The 10,785-nt window shown below is 42.2% G+C and overlaps 1 protein-coding gene across 6 annotated transcripts in view; it reads right to left on the bottom strand.

Annotated features, from left to right (window-relative positions):
* Positions 1-8,678, bottom strand: part of CHAMP1 (chromosome alignment maintaining phosphoprotein 1) — an 89,344-nt gene extending 80,666 nt beyond the window's left edge. For all 6 annotated transcript variants that reach the window (XR_007513590.1, XR_007513593.1, XR_007513594.1 and 3 more), the window contains exons 1-2: positions 8,496-8,678; positions 4,461-4,578 (exon numbers count right to left, since the gene is read on the bottom strand). The gene's annotated coding sequence lies outside the window, so the exon portion shown is untranslated. The remainder of the gene's footprint in view (positions 1-4,460; positions 4,579-8,495) is intronic.
* Between the last annotated feature and the right edge of the window lie 2,107 nt (positions 8,679-10,785).

Raw genomic sequence — 10,785 nt, 5'->3', positions numbered from 1 at the left:
TTCAGCAGCTGTCCTGCAAGATGGAGCAGACATTTTTAGGGAGATAGTGTGGAAAGCAATGTAGATAAGGTGGTCAGGAAAGATTTCTTTTTTTAAATTTTTAAGCCAGTCTTTTTTAGGTGGTAAAGTTAACCTAAAACTCACTGCCATTTAGTCGATTTCACAACCCTACGGGACAAAGGAGAACCGCCCCGTAGGGTTTCCAAGGAGCAGCTGATAAAGAGTCAACCATCACTCTTCTGGTTAGCAGCCGAGCTCTTAACCACTATGACACCAGGGCTCAAAAACTAATCTAAGCTCATAGTGAAAAACAAACTTACTTACACAGTACCAACATACTCACACGTATCACCCCCTAAAGACAGCCACTGTACTTATGTATCATTGTAGAATTTTATTGGGCATGTACAAATCCACACATACATTTTACAGAAATTAAACATATTGTTCTGAAACTTACTTTCATTTAAGAATTTATCTAGGACAGTTTCACATATATAGTAAGGACTCAATTCCCTTATTGTCGCTATGAGTCGAAATCGACTCGATGGCAGTGGGTGGGTTCAATTCCCTTGTACATGTCTTTGAATGTGAGGATATTTCTGAAGGGAAAATTCTATTAAGAGATCATCTCGTTCAAAGACTATGTGCATTTAAAATTGATGTTTTATCAAATTCTCAAAAACCTGTAGTACTATTACATACTGATCAATGTGCAAATATGGGGGACAATTACCCACTCCTTCATAAACACTATTATTAAACTTCTTAACCCTCATTATTTGTTAGGCTAAAACTGGAATCTCACTATTGTCTTAATTTACTTTTCTTTAACGTGTAAGAGTAAACTTTTTTTTCCATTTATTAGCCATTTGTATTTCTTTTTCTATGAAGTACAGGATCATTTCCTTTGTCCTCTTAATAATTCATAAGCTGCCTTTGTATGAACAATAGGTCAGGCATGTTACTGAGAATATTTTTTCCTCTTTATCATGGTTTTTTTTTTTAACTTCATTTGCAGTATTTTTTACCATACATAATTGGTTTACATAAAGATTTAAAACTTTAAAATGTTTTCTTTTTTTACTGTGGGCTTTAAACTATATGTAAAAAGCCTTTCCACGTCAACATTATTTTTTTTAACTTAATTTATTAGCACCAAAGACAATCCCTATCACCAACCTGTAAGTACCAAATTTGATAAAATTTATTGTAGAAACAAGGTTGAAGGATTTTTTAGGATGTAAACACGTTATCCATAGTATGACCGGATTATCATGTCACTTTTACATTTTCTCCTTCAGCTCTTATCAATGTCTCGAGGTAGCTACAATTTAGTGTACTGCAATCATAATATACAATGCTGAGATTCGGTTTTTTCCATGTATCATCGTATTGTAACCATTTTTCTCTTGCACTTACTAACCTTTATAGTTATCATGGATGGATGACCAACGTCACTTTTTTAAAGTTACTATTTTTTCTTATGATTTTGATAATTTCATTCACTTTTTACATTTGTATCTTTAATCCATCTGGTACAAGTGAGGTAGGAATCCAGCCTATTTTTCCATCCCAAACAGCTAATTCAGTTTCTCAACAACATTATCTTTTTTCTCACCGATTGGTAATGTTTCATAAATTTCGTGTGGCTGATCCTATTGTGGACTTCGTTCTATTGTTTATTTCTCTATCAGTTTCATCTGGTATGGCTCTTCTCCTCATGGTATCCAACAACAGCTAAAACAGATTGTGGCTGATATACAGTAAATTTTATTCGCCAAGTGGGTTACAAAATCTTTTCACAATAAATTATGCCACATTGTTTACCAAAAGCACCAACCACTACAGAGCATCAGATATGCTGTGCACTAATGGTAACAACAGTGTAAACACATACTCGTTCCATTGTACTGTTCCTCAAAGAACAGGATAGATTAGAAGCACTTCTAATCACAGGGTCTCCCTTCATTAATTAAAAAAAAAAAATAACATTTCTAATTTTGATACTATCTGCTTTTAATTAACTATTGTTTTACATCATCTGTATGAGTGGCTTATCACTTGCCCTTTTTTTTTAGTCTAAGGTAGAAAAGGCAATAGATAGTTGGGAAAACTAATGTTTTTCTTCAGAAAGGATTAGCTCCTTCTGAATTACCTTTCAATTACACTGCCTTTTGGAAAATTGCTTGTCAGACTTTCTTGTTCTCTATAATTTGTGGTGGTGGTGGAAAGGAGGGCTACAACAAAAGAAACATAATCACTTAATACTGAATACAAAAATCTCTAAAACCAGAAGACTTCAGCGGAAACGAAAGACGTGTCTCAACAACCCCATCAGCCCCTAAGTGGCAATGATGAGCAGCCGGGGGACAATCAGATTAAAGACGCACTGGTTAACAGCTCGGATGCTAACCAAAAGGTCAGCAGTTCAAACCCACCAGCCACCGCATGGGAAAATATGTGGCAGTCTGCTTCTGAGAAGACTGACAGTCTTGGCAACTCTGTCCTATAGGGTCTCTCTGAGTCGGAATCGAACCGACAGCAACGGGTTGGGGTTTTTTTGGTACAGCACAGAGGTAAAGAGTTCAGGCTTTCCAGGTGTGCATCCCAGCTCTACAACTTAGTATGTGGTTTTGGCAAGTTAAGCCTTTCCATGCTTAAGTTTCCTCGTCTGTAAAATGGGTATAATATCACTTCTGTTATAGACACAAATACTTTGTAACATATTTAGAACAATATCTGATACATAATAAGTATTCGATGTTAGTCATTATTATTATATTAGAAACTATAAAGTAGACTCTAAAAAAATATACCTTCAGCTTCTGATAATTAAATAATCCCAAACCACCTTGGTAAAGTTGTGGCTGACCAACACCTAGGCTACTCCACAGAAGCTCATCCAAAAAAGACACTCTTTCATCCAAGTTCTGTTTGTGACAGGCAGAAAGATATTATTTTCATGATTTCTTAAGCTCACTTAAGCAAACTATTAACTAGAGAAACTTCCTATCATCTCAGAAATTCGGTATAAAATATTTTTGTTTTCTTATTTCAATTTAAGGGTTACTGAGCTGCAACCATCCTCTTCCTGCATAATGTATGTTCCCATTAATGAAATAATTTTTTCATATATACTAACTCAGCAACTTTTACTAACACTACCTCATAAGACATAGGTCATCAAAGAACTTAGTTAAGTGTATAATACGGAGATTTTATAAACCGTAAGGATAAAGCCTTTTCTATTCCCATAGGAATGACTGAACACATTGACAAATCCACATCTCATAAACGGGCACTGTAAGAGCTGAGAACCAATTTCCTCTAGAGGTCCCCCCTTCTCTTTCCCAACTGCTAGCCAACTCTTGTGGTCCCTTTCTGTATGCAAAGCGTTACCTACTTTTTCTCTGTATTTGTAGTTTTCATTAACTATATTTCTCCCTTTGGAAATATTATACTAATGCTACATCACACAGCTATACTAGTCCCCGTTTCTAATGAATTAACACTTGGGCTAATTCCTGCTTCTCCGATGCCTAATACCTCCAGCCAGCTCATCTTCTCTGCCTGGACAGCATCCACCTGTCCTTAATTGCGCCCTATTTCCTTCCTGCCTGTCAAATCTGTCCATTCTCCAACTCCCCCACCTTTCATTTATAGCCGCTTAATAAGGTACACCATTCATTCCCATCCTTTTCAGATTTATTAAATCCCAACTATTCCTCAAGACTTCTATATCATTCTCTAACTCTTCCAACTGCCCCCCCTTTTTCTTCCTTCTTACCACCAACTCTTTTAGCCAATCTCAAAAGTTTCTAATACCCATGCCTGCTAGTATTACCACTCCTCATTACTGCACTCTAATAACCTTTACAAAAATTCTTAAAAGAATACTACAGAATTTGCTTCTCAAACCCCATATTCTATCATAACTCATTGCCAATGAGTCGACTCCGACTCACGGAGACCTCATGCATTACTGAGTATAACTGCTTCATAGGGTTTTCCTGGCTGGCATCTTTATGAAAGAAGATCGCTATGCCTTTCTTCTGAGGCATCCCTGGGTGCGTTCAAACTGCCACCTTTAGGCTAGTAGAAGATCACAAACCATCTGCACTGTTCAAGGACCCAAAATTGTATCACAGATATGTATATACAGTTATATACATACTTTCATATATTAACTATTGTGGTATGATATGTATACTTTTATATAGAAAGTTTTGGTGTATATGTTTTTATATGAAGTTTTTCCTCCAAAGAACTCCAAGCACTTTTCAAAGAATTTCTCATTATAATATTCTCCTAAACATTAAAAAATGAGAAATATTAAAAGCAAACGAAAAAATACATGCAAACTAATACTGGTTGAATACCACTTTATAAATCCACAGCAAGAGCTTCTAGAGTGAAGAAGAAACAAAGACAAACATTTTTTTTCCTAGTAGACTTACCAGCTGTCTTATCAGAGGCCTTAAAAGCGGTCTTCAAAGGACAGGCAACTTACATGGCTTTTTGACTAAACCACAGAAAATGCCATAGTACATGACGAAGAAAGATGAGAAGCTGAGCCTGGGGGGAAAAAAAAAGGGGGTAATTAAAATGACATCTCTTTAATAACTTGTACCCCCGTAACGGAATTCTACTTATCCCTCTCACCTCCTTTACCAGTAAGAGCAATCAAATCAAACAAGTCTGATCAATAATGAAACAAAACCAAAGATGGGAAGATTTGTGGGAAGCTGCAATACATGTAATTCCCTGACTGTTCATCTGCGGACCTAAGGGCTGGTGGAAACCCTATGGGGCAGTTCTGTTCTGTCCTATAGGGCCGCTGTAAGTCAGAATGGACTTGATGACAACAGGTTTAGTTTGGTTATGGAAGGAATGCCCATGTGTATAACCAAACCATTCTCAAACTCACCCATTCAACTTTAGCTTATGTAGCCTCAGAGGGTACTGATACAAATTTTTACTTCCCTGACATGCACTCAGAAAACTCTGCTGCTGTGACCACAGACTACAGGACCACCTGACGTTTTGTCAATTATCAATACTACACAGTGCCAAGCTAACAGGCAGTAGAGAAAGGGACAATAATACACAGTTTACAAGACCATATAGGGCAAAAAAGGAAGAGGATTCTGGGCAAGACAGGATGGTAGTACTTTGACACCTAGAAACTATGGACAGATCCATTTCAGTGACTCCTCTGGCCTTTTCTCTTCCAGGATGAATTTCAAAGAGAAAGCTTCACGGTCTGTGTTAGTTTGTTGACTTGAATGGACTGGGATAAACTTCCCCTGAATACAGCGGGCAAACAAGCTAGATAACAGCACACAATGTGCGTCTGATAAACTCTAGTACATCATCTATCTATCCCTCTCTTCCCTATACCTTGCCACTATTTTAATTCTGGTACCTGATCACCCTGCCTCTAGACTCCCTTCCAATCCGTTCATCATACTGCCACCAAAGTCATCTTCCAAACACAGAAATCTAGTGTTGCTTGCCTGCTCACAGTTCCTCAGAGGCTCATCAACAGCTACAGTATAAAATTTAAACATGGCAGACAAGCACTCCATAAGCTGACCTCCTGCCTTATTACCAGTTTTCAGCCTTGCATCTTCCCTAATGTAATTCCCTGACTGTTCAAGCTTCCATACTTCTGCATAAGCTATTTCTTCTCCTTTACGTTCCCCATCGTGCCACTCAACCACTAGACAAATCTGTACTCATCCTTCAGGCAGTATTTCTCCTCAAGTATTTCCCAGTTTCCCACTGCCTCTCAGTCATCCTTGGATCCCCCTTCTGTATACACACCTCCATTACAGCAACTATCCTATGGCACTATAACCTGATCCACGTTAGGTGGTGAGCTCTTGGGAGGGCAGGGACTACCTATTTATTCACCTCTGTAACCGCTGCACATCCCTGGCACACAGTAGGTGTTCAGGAAATATCTGTTCACTCTAAGACTGGGAACCCAATCAGAGATTGACGGGATTTTAAAACTGGAAGCGGCTTAAGCTACCATCTAGCCTTGGAATCATGGGGCTTTAGGGCAGGAGAAAGCCTCAGGGATGATCTACTGAAATGCAAGTCTAAACATTAAATAACTTACCCAAAAAAACCCCAATGCTGTCGAGTTGATTCCAACTCATAGCAGCCCTACAGCACAGAGTAGGATTTCCAAGGAGCAGCTGGTAGATTCAAACTGCTGACGTTTTGGTTAGCAGCTGTAGCATTTAACCACTGTGCCACCAGGGCTCCAGACTTACCCAAAGAAAGGTAAATAACCAGCATCTGATGAAGGACTAGAATAAAGTTTTGCCATCTACCCCCATTCTGTCTAGTTATATCACGATCAAACTAATACTGTGGAATTTGGCAAGATCTTAAAAAGCCAGTAGATGGACCAAAACCAACAAGGTGAAAAGTATCAAGCATTTAAAGTCCAAATATCAACTGCAGAAATACAGGACCACAGAGAACAGCACCCCATATTCTGCACTGGACAGGGTATCCCACTGGATCATTGCGTCCAGCTCTGGGTAGGAAGAACACTTTAAAAGAGCCTCTAACAAACTGGGGAATACTCAAAGAAAGCAACCAGGATGCCAGGTAGTCTTATGTCATTTATGAGAACTAGACATATTTACCTTCAAAGGGGTAAGAATTATTGAGAATACGTAAGCTGTCCTAGAAACAGCAAGTGGAAGCCAGCAGAAAAAGCGATTTCAGCTCAAACATAAAAGAGTTTTACAAATTACTCCATCATGGACTAGAAGAAGTTGCCTTATCAGGTAGAAGCTCCCCTTAACTGGAAGTCGATGATCACTATAGGACTGAAAGGATCCTCAGAGGACCTGAGTCCAACCTCTTCATTTTACAATTGAGAAAATCGAAGCTGAGGGAAAGAAGCAACTGGTCAAAGATCACACAATTAGGTCAGAGGAAGCAACAGGAGATCCTGGTTTCCTTATTGGTTCTATATTAACACACCACACTATCTTTTCACAGCAGCTGATCACCCACAGGGATGCTGTTCAGTGAGTTCAGGCATAGGTTAGATATCTACAGTTCCTCCCAGTTTAAAGATTCTAGCAATTTTTCCCCCTAAATCTCAGAGCTCTTAAAACTTGACAGAAACTATTAAAAAAAAAAAAAACTCTACATTGTTCAGACTGATTAAAAAAAAATTTTTTTAATTTCTCCATTCTACTTTTCTCCTCTACAGAACAATTTGTCTCTAAAAAACACAAATTTGAAATCAGTGGCGCTTTGTCATTTCGTCATCCAGTATTTTTCAACGCAGTACTATGCCATGTGGTATCACACCTATTTCTCTTTTCTCATCCAATTTCCTTCTTGAAATCTATCATCATCAATCATCTTTTAAAATGCATTTTAACATACATCTTTTTAAAATGAAATTTCAATATATGGAGTATATCTCGAGCTAATTGGGTACTATGAATCTCTATACACACTACAGATAGTGTTATTATTGTCTTTTATTATCAGTATCTTTATAAATCCTATCTTTGAACATCTGCAAGTGGAGTGAATATCTGAGAATATCAGCAAATTACATGCTCTGATACTGCATATAGCACACATTACTAACAACAACAAAAGCCCGTTGCTGTAGAGTGGATTCCGACTCTTAGCGACCCTACAGGACAGAGTAGAACTGCCCCACAGGGTTTCCAAGGAGTGCCTGGTGGATCTGAACTGCCAACCTTGTGGTCAGCAGCCGTAGCACTTAACCACTACGCCACCGGGGTTTCCATTACTAACAATAAGATGTGCAAAAAGCAAAACAGGCGGTCCTAAGTGCGGTTGTGGTAACCCGAAGACGTCGGAAGTGGGGACTACCTGCAGTATTGTTCTTCATCCCTAGCCGATTTTTAAACAATAACAGAAGCTGAGACAGACTAGAGGCAGAGAAGATGGCACCGAGAGCTAAAACAGAAAGAATGCCTTGCGTCCTGTGCCAGGCCCCAACTTCCCAACGGGTTTTAAGAAAATGTTTCCAGTCTCCGATGCAACTGACACCCCCAGCATTCCAGAAGTGCTCTGCAAAACGCCCGGCTTTCCAGAAGCTCGACCTTGCCAGAACCCAAGGCCAGGTCCCTGCACTCCTCGGTGACGTCCCTAAGCAGTGCCTGCTCGGACCGAAGACAGGCCGGTCCCCGGGCCCCAAAGCTGGGTCGGCATCACCGGCTTCTCCCAGACGGGCCCCTGGCTGGGCTCCGGACGGGCGGGGGCACGACCGCGCGAGCTGACCCTCCCCCGGGCCCTCTCCTCAGGAAAAGCCGACAGCCTCCCCTGGCAGACTCGGCCCGGGGCGGCGGCGGCGGCCGGGACCCTCGGGCCTAGCGCGGGCCCGCCGGAACGACGCCTCCAGCCGCGCGTCCCCGCCCCCAGGGCCGCCCCTCCCCCGCCTCCCGCCTCTCCTCAGCGGTCCCGCTCACGTTTCTCACCGGTCGGGCCCGCGGGCGGCGACCACGTAGGGCGAAGGGAGACAAGGGGGGATGGACGGCGGGGAGGGCCGGCTTCTCCGGGCCGGGGTCTCGCGGCGGCCCAGGCTCCTCCGCGGGGCCCCTGCGGCGCGCGGCTGCTTTCCCGAATGGCGACGCGAGACGCAGAGAGCCGGGCTTCGGGCGCACGAGCGTGCGCGCGGCCGCGGGTGTAGGGGCGGAGCCGGGGGCGGGGCGGGGCTGGCGGGTGAGGGGGAAGCGAGTTTACCGCCGCCCCGCGCGGGCCAATCAGCTGGCGGATCGCGTGGCGCCCCAATGCCGAGAGAGAGCCGGCGTGTGCAGCATCTGCCGCCGCGCAACCGGAAGTGCCTGCGCGTCCGCTCGCCCCGCCCCCGCCTTCCGCGCGCGGGGCCCCATCTCCGGGAGAGGGCCGGGCGCGCGCAGGATGAGGGGGGCGGGGCCTGGGCGGCTGTGCGGAGCGGGTTGCGGGGTTGGCAGGGCTGGGCCGGGGTGCTGGCGGCGGCCGTTCGCCTCGGCGTCCCCCACCCGGATTCGAGGGACCCGAGCCTGGTCTTGGGTGCAGCCACAGACCGCTCCCGCGAGCCTTTGTTTCTTTGTTTTGTTTCTGTCTTTTGTCTGATCTTTAAAATTAATAGGCCCATTGACCCTGAAGTGCCTTCGTACCAAGGCAATGGGGTTGCAATAGGAAACTCCGTGTTTTAAGTTCTTTGCATATGCTTGGGTGGATCCTGTTAATTACAAGAAGACAAAAATCCTTAGGCCAGCCTTCTTGCCCTACTTTGTCTAAGCCAAGTTTACCTTTGAATAAACAAGGATTTATTTAATCTCTGTGTCGGTATCTCCAGTCTTAAGATCCTACAGTCTTCAATTTTACGGTGATTTTTTATTTCGAATAATCAAATCACTGGAAGTGTTTTAGGGAATTTTCTGACTTTCGGTTTTTTTTTTTTTAGCAAAATGATTCATTAAATCTGATCTGATATGATAACTTTGTTTAAAAAAAAGAAAGGAAAAAAGAAAAACTTTCCACGTAAACCAAACCAAACCCAGTGCTGTCGAGTTGATTCTGACTCATAGTGACCCTAAGGGACAGGGTAGAACCGCCCCATAGAGTTTCCAAGGAGCGCCTGGTGGATTTGAACTGCGACCCTTCTGTTAACAGCTATAGCACTTAACCTCTAAGCCGCCAGGGTTTCCAGCTTTCTCCATAAAGTTTTTAAAATTGTAACTCATTTTGTCCCTCCGGACTCAGACTGCCCAAATGAAGGCCGCCTCCATGGGGCGACATGGAGCGAACTTGCCCAAGGACACTATAAGCTTTTTGCGGGAGGGATTGCGTGTCGCTAGTTTTGCTTACTTTCTCATTTCCTGGCACAGATAAGTAGATGCTCAACATTTTTGGGATGATCAACTAATAAGTGGATGTCAAACCCCGTTCTCCTAGGCTCACTTCTGTAATAAACCCCTCTCATGAAAAAGCTCTTTGTAAAAAAGAAAAAGTTGAACGTTCTACTAGAAATGTGGCCCAAAGACACAGATAATTTACAAAAAAAGAAACATGAATGTCCAATAAGCAAGTAAAACAAAAGTCTTCAGCCTTGTTAATAAAAATGCAATTTTTAAAAAAAGCTTTGCAAACTAAATGTTAAATGTAGACATGAGAGGTTCTTTTCTCTGAACATCAAGTTTTTTACCTGTTAAGAATTAGTGAGATTGTGGTCTTTAATGTGAAGTTCTTTTGTGAAATTCAGTATGTGCAAAGATGGTGTGCTGTTCGTCTTCTCTTAAGTCTGTATTAAGAAAGTTCCTAATGATTATAATATGAATGTTGCCGTTAGATCAGCATTACTTAAATAACTTGCAACCCTCTATTATTGTTGTTGCTGTTACTCCTAAAGCCATTTCCTGGAAGGTATTTTCCTTTGACACTCACATCACATAATTTCTATTTAAATAACTGGTTAGAGACCAAAAACTGGTAAACAAGATACCAGTTTATTATTTATTCAGCTGGCAAAGATCAGCTGTCTCTAGGATGACTTTTCAATGAAATGTCAATTTGTACAAGAGCACTGTCTTTTTGGTGTTTCATGCTTTTTCCCTGCAAAAGGAAGTCCTCTTAGGTCAGTACGTGGTTGCAGAGTGTGTGACCACCTCAGTAGGTACCTCTTCAGCAGAGCAGAGCAGGGTCTCTCAATCACCTGAGCCCAAGGAGCGCTGGGTTCCCTTTCTTCGAGAAGCTTCTTTGGAGCCTTTGAAGATGCTGCTATGA

The sequence above is a fragment of the Elephas maximus genome, chromosome 17, assembly GCF_024166365.1.
Source record: "Elephas maximus indicus isolate mEleMax1 chromosome 17, mEleMax1 primary haplotype, whole genome shotgun sequence".
Lineage (NCBI taxonomy): Eukaryota > Metazoa > Chordata > Mammalia > Proboscidea > Elephantidae > Elephas > Elephas maximus.
Note: the sequence above shows the minus strand (reverse complement) of the source record. Positions and strands in the feature narration are given on the sequence as shown.